Source organism: Haemorhous mexicanus, chromosome Z (genome assembly GCF_027477595.1).
Source record: "Haemorhous mexicanus isolate bHaeMex1 chromosome Z, bHaeMex1.pri, whole genome shotgun sequence".
NCBI classification, from domain to species: Eukaryota; Metazoa; Chordata; class Aves; order Passeriformes; family Fringillidae; genus Haemorhous; species Haemorhous mexicanus.
The window spans coordinates 19,018,547-19,030,746 of NC_082381.1; the positions used below are offsets into that span (position 1 = coordinate 19,018,547).

General features: G+C 37.9%; 1 long non-coding RNA gene across 2 annotated transcripts in view; it reads left to right on the top strand.

The window, feature by feature from the left end:
- The window catches only part of LOC132341648 (uncharacterized), a 50,328-nt gene extending 48,399 nt beyond the window's left edge, over window positions 1–1,929 (top strand). For both annotated transcript variants that reach the window (XR_009490279.1, XR_009490280.1), the window contains one exon: window positions 656–1,929. This is a non-coding gene — a long non-coding RNA (uncharacterized LOC132341648). The remainder of the gene's footprint in view (window positions 1–655) is intronic.
- Window positions 1,930–12,200: the final 10,271 nt, after the last annotated feature.

The window sequence follows — 12,200 nt, forward strand, 5'->3', positions numbered from 1 at the left end:
ATCCACACTCTTCCACTTTCAGGGCGGAGCCTGTGCTGTGGGTCTAAGCCCTAAGGTGGGGCAGGAGCCTTCCTGCTGAAGTCAGGATCATGAGCTGCAGCCTTCACCTCACCCCCACCCAAGGGCAGCATTGAAACCATCAGGTTTCTCAGAGATTCGTGGGTTTTCTGCAGTGATTATGGACCCCATCCCTGCAGTTCAGAAGCTTCAAAAGCAGAATCCAGAGATTGCTGTGCAAAGTAATGCCCCTTTTTGCTGTGCTTTCAGTCAAGTAAAGATTGAGGTACCTGCTTCAGCTATTGGAGAGAAAAGGCACAAACTCAACAGTCAGCTCTTTCTACTTTACTGGTGAAGTGAAATTTCCTTCTTTCCTCTTAGTTTGAAATAAAACTGTACAGGTTTTTTTTCATGGGAATTCTATTGTTTCTAATAGTATGATGGACGTTTTAAATCTGTATTTTTAATGACAATTTAAAAAGTTGTCATTAGTATTTAGAAATCAGGTATTTAAAAAAAAATCTAACAAAACAGAGATTTTTCTTCTGTCTTGAATATTAGAATATGAAAAAGAACAAATTATTAATGACTGTTGCTTAGAAAGCATCTCTGCAATTCCTTTAGACTTACATTTGTTTCCAAACTATTTTTCATACAGGTGCTGGTATTCCTGAAGTTGAGCAGGGAGGCTTAACAAGGAACTGATTTCAATGGGAATTCACATTTCGAGGCCGATTTATTCCTTCATGCTGCTCGCTTTTATTTCTAGTATACTAGTATTTGGATAAGGAAGGATTTGAGTATATTAGCTCTGGAACTAATAGCACTGGTTATTAAATGCACCATTAAATGCACCAGCTTTTTAGACCCATATTTCAGGATATTTGCACATTGTTTCCCCTATCTTATTCTCATCATCACTGAGTGGGAACACAGTCTGACATTTTATCAATACATTGTAGAGTGCCATAATATCTGACCATGGGATTCTGTTAAACGCTCCATCAAACCAGATCTTGTACAGATGAAGGTGATACAGGAGAGCTCACTGAATGGCATCATCAAATGGCTCCACAGAAAAAAATTTTATGATCAGCCCTGTGTTTATACAGAAAATCCAACCCAGAAAATGCACAGAGCCTTCCACTTAGTATGAGAAGTGTCACAGTGAATAGCATTATTCCCATTTTATAGCTGAATGGTCCAAAGGTTGCACAGCAAGAGTGCCTTCTAATCTCCCTACTTCTTATTTTATAGATGTCAGACCCTGTTCTACCAAAGCTTCAGTGCTCTGTATTACCAACTTAAATCAGCACTCCTGCTCTATCTGGAACCAGCAGAGGCTGAGGACAGAAACCTTGCAGAAAATGTTCATAGTATGATGCTCTGCTCTAGAAATAAGCAGTTTAATTCTTCATCAGCTTCAAAACTCAAGAATTCACTGTAATATTGTGCCCTGATCTAGAGATAAAATTTTTTAAAATGCCACCCAGTTCCATGCAGCTACACAATGATGCAAACGCTGTAGGAAATCTAGTAAGGTGCCCTCTAATGCTGAAGGATGTCCTCTATGCTGAAGGATGCATATGCTCAGCAAAAGGGCTTACATCTTTTCCATATCCTCTGGTTGCTTTCCCTGCTGTCATCTTAGTATTACTATCCAGACTGAACTTAAATCAATTTGCTCTCAGCTACACCACAGTCTCTACCTAGCTTTTAATGAGATGCTCGATCACACTCTCTGTGCAGGATGCTGCAGATACAAAATTCCCTCACGGACTCCCCTAATTGCAATTGCCTGATCCTTCTATTGAGCAGAACCATGACAAGATCCCATCAAGTGTCCTTCATGCTTGAACAACTACAACTCATTTAATGATTATTCACTTGCTTATTTAATAACAAAAATCAATGCACAAATCCCAGCATCAAATAAAGCAGATTTTTAAAGGCTGTTTTAATGTCTCAAAATGTATTTAATTTAGTTTTGTCTACTTTCTTCTTTAGAGGATTCTTGCACCCTACTTTGTTACAGTGATAGGATTATTGAGTTTAGCTGCTTACATTGGAAAATAAAATACCTCCACACAACCAAGGATGAGAAGATGGAATTGCTGCAGCCAGGGGGGCTACCAAGAAGTATCTTCCATAGATTAATTCTTACTATGTGTGGGTTGGTGCAATCATCTCCCCATCCTCCAGCAAAATAAAATCAAAAAGTCACTGAAAAAGTAGTGAAAATGAAACATTCCTGGGTGCCTCTTTTAACTACATGCATTAATTCTCTGACATGTCTTCCTGTCCTCTCCTCTTCCAAATGATTTATAGTATTTTAACTTTGTGCTGCAGTGATTATGTCCCCCATTGCCACACAAAATCGTTCACATTTTGAAACTGTAATGAATTGGTACTACAGTGGAGGCTGTGGGATTTCTCAGTGAATTTTATTTAAGAACTCAGTAATAATGTCTATCAGTAATGAATGCCTGCAAGACACAGTGACAGAATACATATGTATATATGCACAGACTTGTATTAATTACTATGTCCTTCTTTTATCCCTAGGTCTTATTTACGTTATTCCAAGAGATTAATTTTTCCTCTGTACCTTCTTCTCTTTTCTTTTTTCCCCCTAAGCAATTTGCTTTCTTTGAACAAGCTTTTAATTTTTGTGTTCTTCAGCACTCCTATTTTTTCATATGTCTGCTGCTGTAGATAGCACCAACACATAGTCAGAGTAAATATCAGATATGTACTCCTTCTCAAATAAAGACAGTATTCTCCTTCTGGAATAAATGCTGTAAATTCTTAAAATCCACATATCATGACTGTCTTATCAAAAAGGCTTTAGACAAATAATTTCATATTTTCCTGTGCAGGCTAGAAAGGCAATTTTTTTATAACTAATCTTTCACACAGTGCCATGTGTGTTTTATGTGTTATGTAATAAGTCCTGTAACTTTGCTGTTATTTGCTGGAAGTTTAATAGGGTTCAAAGGCCCAAACTGAGATCGGGACCCTATTACAATAGCACTACCACAGGGTAAAAGCACTTCACCCTCTGACCCTGTGAAAAGAGTGGAATTAAACTCAGTAATAATCTTAAGCATGTCCAGGCTAGAGATGGACAAGGAAATATGTGGATTAAAGAATGAAAATATTACTGGCCCTGTTTTTTTCTGTGGGGTAGAAAGTGGCAGCAAATTTTCATGATTTATCCAGGACACACAAGGAATTAATGACACAGACAGATACTATTTTTACAGTCAATAGTGTTATGGATCTTTATTTTTTGCACCTTATTGTTAATAGGAGGAATAAGGTTAAAGCTGGAACAGCATAGAAACAATAGTGTTTTGAATTGCAGTGTGTTAAACAGAAGTGTAAAAAATAGATTTGTGAGCACACAGGTATCACTTAAGACACAGCACTCTGACAAATGTGCACCAAAGGATATTTTAAAAGCCATTTTTGCAGAGGCCTGTCAGTGAGCCTGAGGCTTGATTAGGAACTCCAGAGGACAACAAACTAAGCCAATAAGAACTGTGATAAATGGGGAGAAAGGGGCATCTAGGGGAAGAAAGGACTCAAATTGGGAATAAAGGAACAAAACTGGATCTGTCATAGACTGGAGGGAAAGGACTAGAAAGGACCAAATTTGCAAAAGGGGCATGAACTCACTGTGACACAATCTTCTTTAGAAATTAGATTTAAACTACGAATTCCCAAATCTCAGTGTTCCTAGACCATCAGCAAATCCTTCACAAATCGTCTTTCTACTGCTCAGTGTTTGAAGACACTGTGCTGCAGCTCATCTCGGAACTGCGTGAGGACCCAGCATGACCCAGGTGAGTATCTGTACAGTGACATACACTCCACAGCTTTGTTTTCTTGCTTTGGCTTTTTAAAAAATGTGCAAGATCATGTGCAAAAACATAGATTAAAGCATTATCGATGTTTCCTATGCAAACTTAATAAATCCCTCTTGTGTCGTTGCGTTATAATTTGGAAATTTATTTTATGCAAGGTTTTTTTCCCATGCAGTGCTGTCTGAATAGTCTTGCTCTAGGGAAGAAACAAGGTCTAGGGAATTATACCAGGTAGGATGCTGTACAATCCTTCCATTAATTTTGCAGAAGTTAGAAGACATACAGCAGTGGATGTAGCAGAAACCTGATGAAAAAAGGGATGGTCTGAAAATTCAGGCAAATGGAATGGTGCCCTCAGTAAGTGTATCCCTCATTCTCTCATGGATCTATCACAGCTACATCACCTAAACAGTACTTTTGGCAAGTGATCACCTCTGTATTCCTCTTTGGTGTAACTCCAAGCCCTTCATGTGGTCTGAAAACATTAGGTATCTATACCTGCAACACAGGCAACAGGCATTGAATTTCTGGATAAACAAAAACATATCCTGTATCTAAACTATCTAAAAAATCAGCTTGTAAGCATCTCAAATTGACTGTCAAAAATAGTGGATATTTTCTAATTTATTCTGTCTCAGTTCTCTCTCTGTCAAATTAGAATAATAATTCCTCTTCAGTGCACAGAAGTGCTGTGGAGATAAATTCATTAAGATTTGTAAAGCACTCAGACACTGTAGTGATGAGCACCATAGAAAAGCCCAAGAGGAAATTAAAATTTCTGCCTTCAGAGCAGAACTTAAAAATGTGACATGGGACCATACACTGAACAATAACAAAGAAACAAAATTATGAATAGTTTCTCATTCAGGGAGCATTATCTATGTATTGTGCCCCATAGGAAGCAGGAACTCAGGAGGGGACTGGGATGTATGTGATCAGTTAATTAAAAACATGCTTATAGTGCATGCCAGGAGATAGGAAAATAGAGGTTGGTGGACTATCCAAAGCCTGGGAATTCAAAGAGTTGAGCTTTTGGCAATAAATACACAGTAATTTTTTTTCCAGAATAGTTTTTATGTTTAATATTTTTAATATCTTTAAAGCAAAAGATCTCTGTCTCCCTTAAATCCTTTCACTAAGACATGATAGCATCCAAAAGTTTGTCTAATGTTACGGCTGATCTCCTAATTCCATAGAATTGAGGTAGTATTTCTCCTCCTTCTCCCAACTCAGCTTAATACCTTCTTTTAAAAGTGTAGGATCCTACCAGCGACAGATGAATTTTAATGTAACAGTGTCAAATAAAATGAATGAGGTTTAAAGAATCTGAAGAAGAGTTAATTGTACCAATCTGATACCTGTTACATGAATGAAACCCAAAATTTGCTGGCTGAATTATCTGGAAGAAATTAATCCCACCTGAGAATAAGTTAAGTTATAACTACGTAAGTTATGTAGTTTCTTTTTATGTAGTTTAAAAAGAAACTACATGGGTTTCTTTTTACATTTAAATACCCAAAGTTAAAAAAACAAAAGGCTGCTCTTGGCATCTGTAAGTATAAAAACTAGATTTAAAATTCACACTGACAGTTTGGTTTTGCCTTCAGAAAGTCACCTTTCTAATTCTGTTGGCAGTCCTCTGATTGTCTGATTGTTTTTCATTGCCTTGATTGCAGTATCTTTCCTTTACAAGTCAATCAGGGAACTCTGCATGTTTCATGGTGTCCCAGTAGCCCACATCCCCTTGCTTCACAGAAAACTTTAAAGAAAACATAGACTAATGATCCTTACACATATGGGACATTGGGTTTTTAGAAAGAAATAGTCTTTTTCATCTTATTAAAAATTTATTTAGAAAGAGGAAAAACTATTCTCAAGATCTCTACAAAACAAGCAGAGATGGGTAAGTAATTTAAAACACTTTTTTCTAAATTTTTAGAATTTCTCCTCAGAATACCAGGGGTTTGGTTTTGTTGTTTGTTTGTTTTCACAGAAATGTAAATATCGGATGTCACTTTTCTCAGATTGTACTGAAAAATCTTAACATTCCATAATTTTTCATACATATGAAAGAGAAAGGAAGGGCAAAAAAGTTTAAAATACTATTTTTTTAGAGAAAAGTACTTCTGTAGTAGTCTTGTACTTTCATACACAACTTAATTTTAAAATGAAGGAGAATTCACAAGCTATAAAGTAAATCAAGAGTGAAGCAGATAAAGTGTTTTAATTTTTGAATTTAAGTCTTTTAGGCTTCCTTTCTATTTGCCTATGGGTTTAAAGGTTAAAAGTTAGAAAAAATTTTTAAGTGACAGTACAGAACAGGGGTACAATTTATCCCCTTTCAAAACTGCTTGGAGTCCATGTGTATGAGCAGTTACTTAGTACATATAATGAATACTTCTGTGGCTGGCATCCAGTGATTGCTGGGTTTAGTGCTCTTCCATGTTTATGTTTTTCCTACATTGATAGGACTCTAGTGAAACATCAAGTATGACTGTAATCTGCGAAGAAAAAAAATTAGAGAGGTTAAAACAGTAAGATTTTATGTTATGGAAATATAGATAATGGTGAAGTTAAGGAAGTCTCTCACACTTTCCTGGATAAATGCTCCATTTTTGAAAGACATCAAGCAGTATTCCTAATATAGGACTGTGTATTAACTTTACCTGGATCACCGGGCTTCCTTCCTTCCAAAAGCAAGGCTAGAATGAGACAGGCATTAGACCAGCCGTAATTGTAAAGCTTGAGAGAAGAAGGATTCCCTGTGGAACCAAATGATGAATTGTCTGAACTCATCATCCCAGTCAAGTACAAACAGACGAGTCTTAAGAAGACACCATGTGACAATATATAGCATGTCATTTTGTGCTCTGGGCACCAATTACCATAATAGAGCGGGAAGTTCTCATACTTTATTGCCCTGACAATAGCTTTTAGATTTCCAATGAATTTTAGAAATCCTCTGCCCCAGATAAATTTGAATGCTTTCGAGAGGTAGATGGAAATTTCAGCCCCTGGCAGATGTTTGCTAAGAAGCTTCAAGAAGTTGCCAGGCATAGCAGGGGAGTTTCAGCAGGGGAGTTTCTGAGTACTTCTGAAATCTCTCTTGGTCACTTAAGTGGAATGAAAGGCAAAATCTTTTTAAATCTAATTCTGTAACAACTATTCAGATCTGAATTTGCACTTTGAGCAAAGGGAAAAAGGAGGTTCAAGAGACCAGAGGGGAAACTAATATATAATGTAATGCCATGCAAATGGCTGCAGGTTTTAGGTCACAAGCTTCATTAGCAATATCTAATAGTTCTGTATATTCTGATATCTGGAAAACAAGGGAGGGAACAGTAAAGAGATATTCTGTAAATATGTCTCTTACACCTACATCTCATATTACTGTTGGTAATTTCATCATCAAGTCCATTTGACAAACAAAACTGCTGTCACGATGAGATGCAGGACAGGCTTCAAGACAAAAGACTGATTAAATTGCTCACCTAAATCCCAATGATGAAGAATTTCCAACTTTCACATCCATCTTAATGCTTTTATAAATAATAAGATGTCCTTGTTTTGCTGAACAATGTGTTCCCTCGAAACCTGAGAATTCATGTTAACTTACCAAGTACTGATCCAGTTTTTCACTCCTGCTTTGTTACATCTTTAATCAAAAGTAACTCTTGCTAAGTGCACCTCTGCTAGGAATTTTGAAATGCTTCCCAAATTTATAAGCCTTGATGAGCTGGTATCCAGGCCTGTTTAGCAACCAGTGAAGAGCTACCACAAAGAGAAGAAGTCTAAATTGCTGAGTCTCAGCCTGTAGAGTCTGAATTACTCAGCCAAACTGAAAAAGCAGCCTGGCTGGCCTTCAGAGGGGAAACAAGCGCCAAACAGGCACAACCGCCAGCATTTACTGTCCCTCCATAAAATCCAAGTGGCAGGTCGAAACAAACAGAGCCAGAATTCCTGTCTGGGAGGTTCTTGTACAGCAGGTTAGAAGATTAAGCTCTGTACACTGGTGAAGCAGATCTTACGTAACAAGTTTCTCAGCAAATTTTCTTCCGGATATTTCTAATGCTTACAAAGCTGCAATAAGATTCATGTCTCATTCATATGATAGTTCTGGGAAACAGCCCACAGATTATATTTTTATTCCTGTGGGATTAGCATGGAGATCAACAACAGCAGCTCTCTAAATTTGTCAGCTCATGGGTGGTAGCCAAGGAAAAAAAATATAATTTGATTTCTGAAGCGTAACATGAGGTATACTGTCTTGACTGTATCAATCAGAGAAATACAAATTTTGAAAACACACATTTACAAAACTGGGATACTTTCTGTTAACTATGGTTGAAAAGCACTTAAAAAAAAAAAAAAGTCCATGAAGTCCATAAGTGACATGAAATCTGAAAATCCTCTAGCTATCATAAAATACTGCTAGTTATAGTCAGGTAGTGAACCAACAATATCAGAATTAGAAGGCAAGCAAAAAAATTCAGTAGGCATTTAGTAGAAATATCAAGCTTGAAAAAAGCAAAGCATAAGGTAAAAAACAATAAATTAAATAGAGTTGAAAATTAAGCAGAAAAAAGTTTCCATAGAACAACAGTCTGTTGATATGTCAGTGCATAGAAAGGTTGCATCAGCAAAAAACAACAGTACAGCTCTTGGTATATTATACCATCAACATGCACATCCAAACAGAAACTAAATTACACCAGAAAATTACTCTTGCATAATTGACATTTAGTAATTATTTTCTGTTCCTTACTTTTCCAATTTCACTTAAAATATTATCCTTCTGTAGCAGAATTTAATCAGTATGTAATATTCTTTACTCGACTTACCTATGTGAAAAACAAGATGGGTTCTTCCTATCTTCTGAAATAAAAGGGATAAAATGAGTGTGAAAGGGAAAGGTATCAGAGCTTCTAAAATGGACATTTCATCTCTAATATACTTATGGCCATATGCTGTAGTGCAAGATTTAAAGTAGGATACAGTTCAAGGGTAAAATTTTTACAATATGGCACAATAATTTTGTCTTACTGTCACTAAAGGATTTGTGACATTCTTTCAAGAGATCCATTATTAAAACTCACATTAACCAGATTCCAATTTGGAGGGCTCGTTTAAAGCAGATAGTGTTTACAATTTTGAATAAATTGATGTAAATTCCTCCCCTCCCCTCCATCATTACTGCCCTGTGTAGGTAAACAGTTTTTGTTTAAAATGAGACATATACAATGAAGGACTAAATAATTCATAACTACAGACTTCATTCTCCAGGGGTAACACACCAAAACTTCTGCGTTGGATCTGTTAAGATGATCCTGGTTAATCGGGTTGTACAAAGAAAGTTTAAATGTGCCCTTAGAAGATACTCTCAGTGCTGTGACACCTTTCAACAATTCCAGTATGTGGCCATGAAAAAAGAGTTTTTTTTCCTGCTGTTGGAGCTGTCCATTGGGACTATGGCCCTGAGGCCTCATTAATAAAAGAGGGATAGAGGGTAAACACTTTTGTCCAAGCAAAACAGCTTGTAACCAACTCTGTGATCACAATCAGTATTGCCTGCCCTCGGTAGAGAGACTGCAACACATCAGAGACCCCGAGCATCACATAGTTGGTGCATGACTAATATTTTCTATAATATTTAATGTATGAGTATGAAGTCAGCACTGGTCAGGAGGATTTCTGCTATCTGAGTGATGCCGACAGGCTCTCATATTCTTCCCTTGCTGCAGTGTCAGGAAATAATGACAGAGGGCAATGTAGGCAAATCTTATGGGACTTGCAGACTGGGATTTAGGGAATCAGTAGCTGGGAAATAATTTTATGCTACTCTGAAGACATCATTCTGACAACGGGTAATTTTTAGGTCACTTAAGCATGCACAAAGAGGTGTCCATTTTAGAACAAACTCTTTCTCTTGTCCTGTAGATGTGAGAGCACCCTGAAAGAGCACCAAGGAAAACTGCAGGTCCTGTCAACCTGCTCAGAAGCACCAGTAAATAAAGGTACCGGGAAAATATTTGTGATAATGAAGGGCAACTGGCACAAAAAGACTGCAGCTCTTCTAGTCAAGTCTCTAGACAGGTTTCCAAGAGAGAAACTGCAAGCAAGCTACCTGTCAGAGGTGGAGGGGCCTGATGAATTCTGAGTCCCAAATCATGCCCAAGGATAATTCTAGGCAATGTTGAGCAATAGAAAAAAAAAATATGCCAGGAAATATACTAGGACAGGCATATCCAAAGAGTTTAGCAGGCTTTGGATCTAATACCTTTGAAAGGAACTTTCGTGGCTTATCAGAAATGACTACACACACAGATCTGGACTGCTTTGCTATTACTGCAAGCCAGGAACAGAAGACTGCTTGTTTTTATAGCATTGCTCCTTTCAGTGCTCTATAAATTTTGGAGATTTTATTGGTTGGCATTCCAATCTTAAAAGTATTTTAAAAAGCATTGCATGATTTATGCAGTCTCAGTAAGATATTTATGTCAGAATTCACAGCTATCACCCAGGAGCTTGAGAAGAAAGTTTAAAAATTTAATACACAGGTGGAATGGGGGGCATTTATCCTTCTGAAATAAGAGGTGGATTCTAAGCAAAATTTCACCCTTCTTTTTCTCATTTAAAGTGCAGGTTATTTTATAAGAAAATTAGAAGAATGACTACCAATTAAATAAAGATAAGTAATTTTGGAGTTGAACAATGGGAATTTGACAGTTGCCTAAGTTGGTGACCACTTTACAATTACGCAATCTTGTTGCCCATTAAATCTTTACTCACTCTCAATTTGTCAAGTTACAATTAGGACATACACTTATGAGCCTGGTTTTTTTATGAATTCAGCTCATCAGATAATAATTTTCAATAATTTTCAGCTGTCTAAAAGTTTCTTCCAGAAATAGTATAACAAAGTTAACATAGACCCCAAATGAATATGCCACAAACCTTGCAGGCCTTCTGAAGAAATGCTACAGGCTTTCACAATACTGAATGAACTTTTCAGCTTGCCCACTGGTGAGACTCGACATTCATTATCTTCAGAAGCCTCTTTGTGCCAAGCAATGAAAGGAAGAAATGATTTATTTCTGAATTTGATTATAGCTACATCTCAAAGCTATCAAGAGAATTTAGATTTAAGGATGGACATGATTCCATAGCTTTCTTCAAAGTGATACCAGATTCTCTGTTGTGCTGAACTGTGACAGCTGGCCATATGCAGGTTTGAAACTGGACTATTCATATGGCACTTGAAGATGAATGTGAGGAGCATTTTTAAATGCTGCTATTGTTTTTAAAAAGCAGAAAAAATACATACAGCATTTACTGCTTAAAGTCCAAGTCAGAAAGTTACTTCTGTGCTTCACAGAAACAGAATTGCAGGGAAGAGAAGGACTTAATGAACTCAGATGAATTTTATTTAACTGTATGTGAAGACTTATGTCTAAAGAAGCTCATTACAATTGACATATCAGGTACTCATCAAGTACATATCAAATATACCCCAAGACAAGGAGCCAGTGCTGGGGCCAATACTTTCTAATACATTAATCAACTGGCATAACCAATGGTATTGAGTGCACACTATGCAAATCTGCAGATGACACCAAGCTGAGTGGTGCAGTTGACAGTCCTGAGGGACAGGTGCCATCCAGAGGGACCTGGACAAGCTCGAGCAGTGGCCCATGGGAATCTCACAAGGTTTAACAAGGCCAAGCTCAGGTGCTGAATCTGGCTCAGGGCAATCCCTGGTGCCAGCCCAGGCTGGGCATGAGCAGATGGAGAGCAGCCCTGCCCAGAAGGACTTGGGGGTGCTGTGGGTGAGAGCTGGACACGAGCCAGCCATGGGCACTCCCAGCCCAGAGAGCCAAGTGTGCCCTGGGCTGCACCCAGAGCCCCGTGGGCAGCAGGGCAGGGAGGGGATTCTGCCCCTCTGCCCCACTCTGCTGAGACCCCACCTGCAGAGCTGCCTCCAGCCCTGGGCTCCCAGCACAGGAAGGACATGGAGCTGCTGGAGAGAGTCCACAAGAAGCCACAAAAATTATCAGAGTCAGAATTGTTTAGCCTGGAGAGGAGAAGGCCTTTATGTGGCATTTCAATACTTAAGTAGGCTGTATAAGAAAAATGAGGAGGGAGTTTTTTACAGGACCTGTAGTGACAGCACAGTGATGATTTAAACTATAAGAGGGTAGATTCAGGCTAGATAAGTAAGAAATTTTTTGTGGTAGTGGTAGTGAAACACTGGAACTGGTTCCTTAGAGAAGCTATACATGACCCATTCCTGGAATTATTGAAGATCAGGCAGGATGTTGCTCTAAGCAGCCTGAT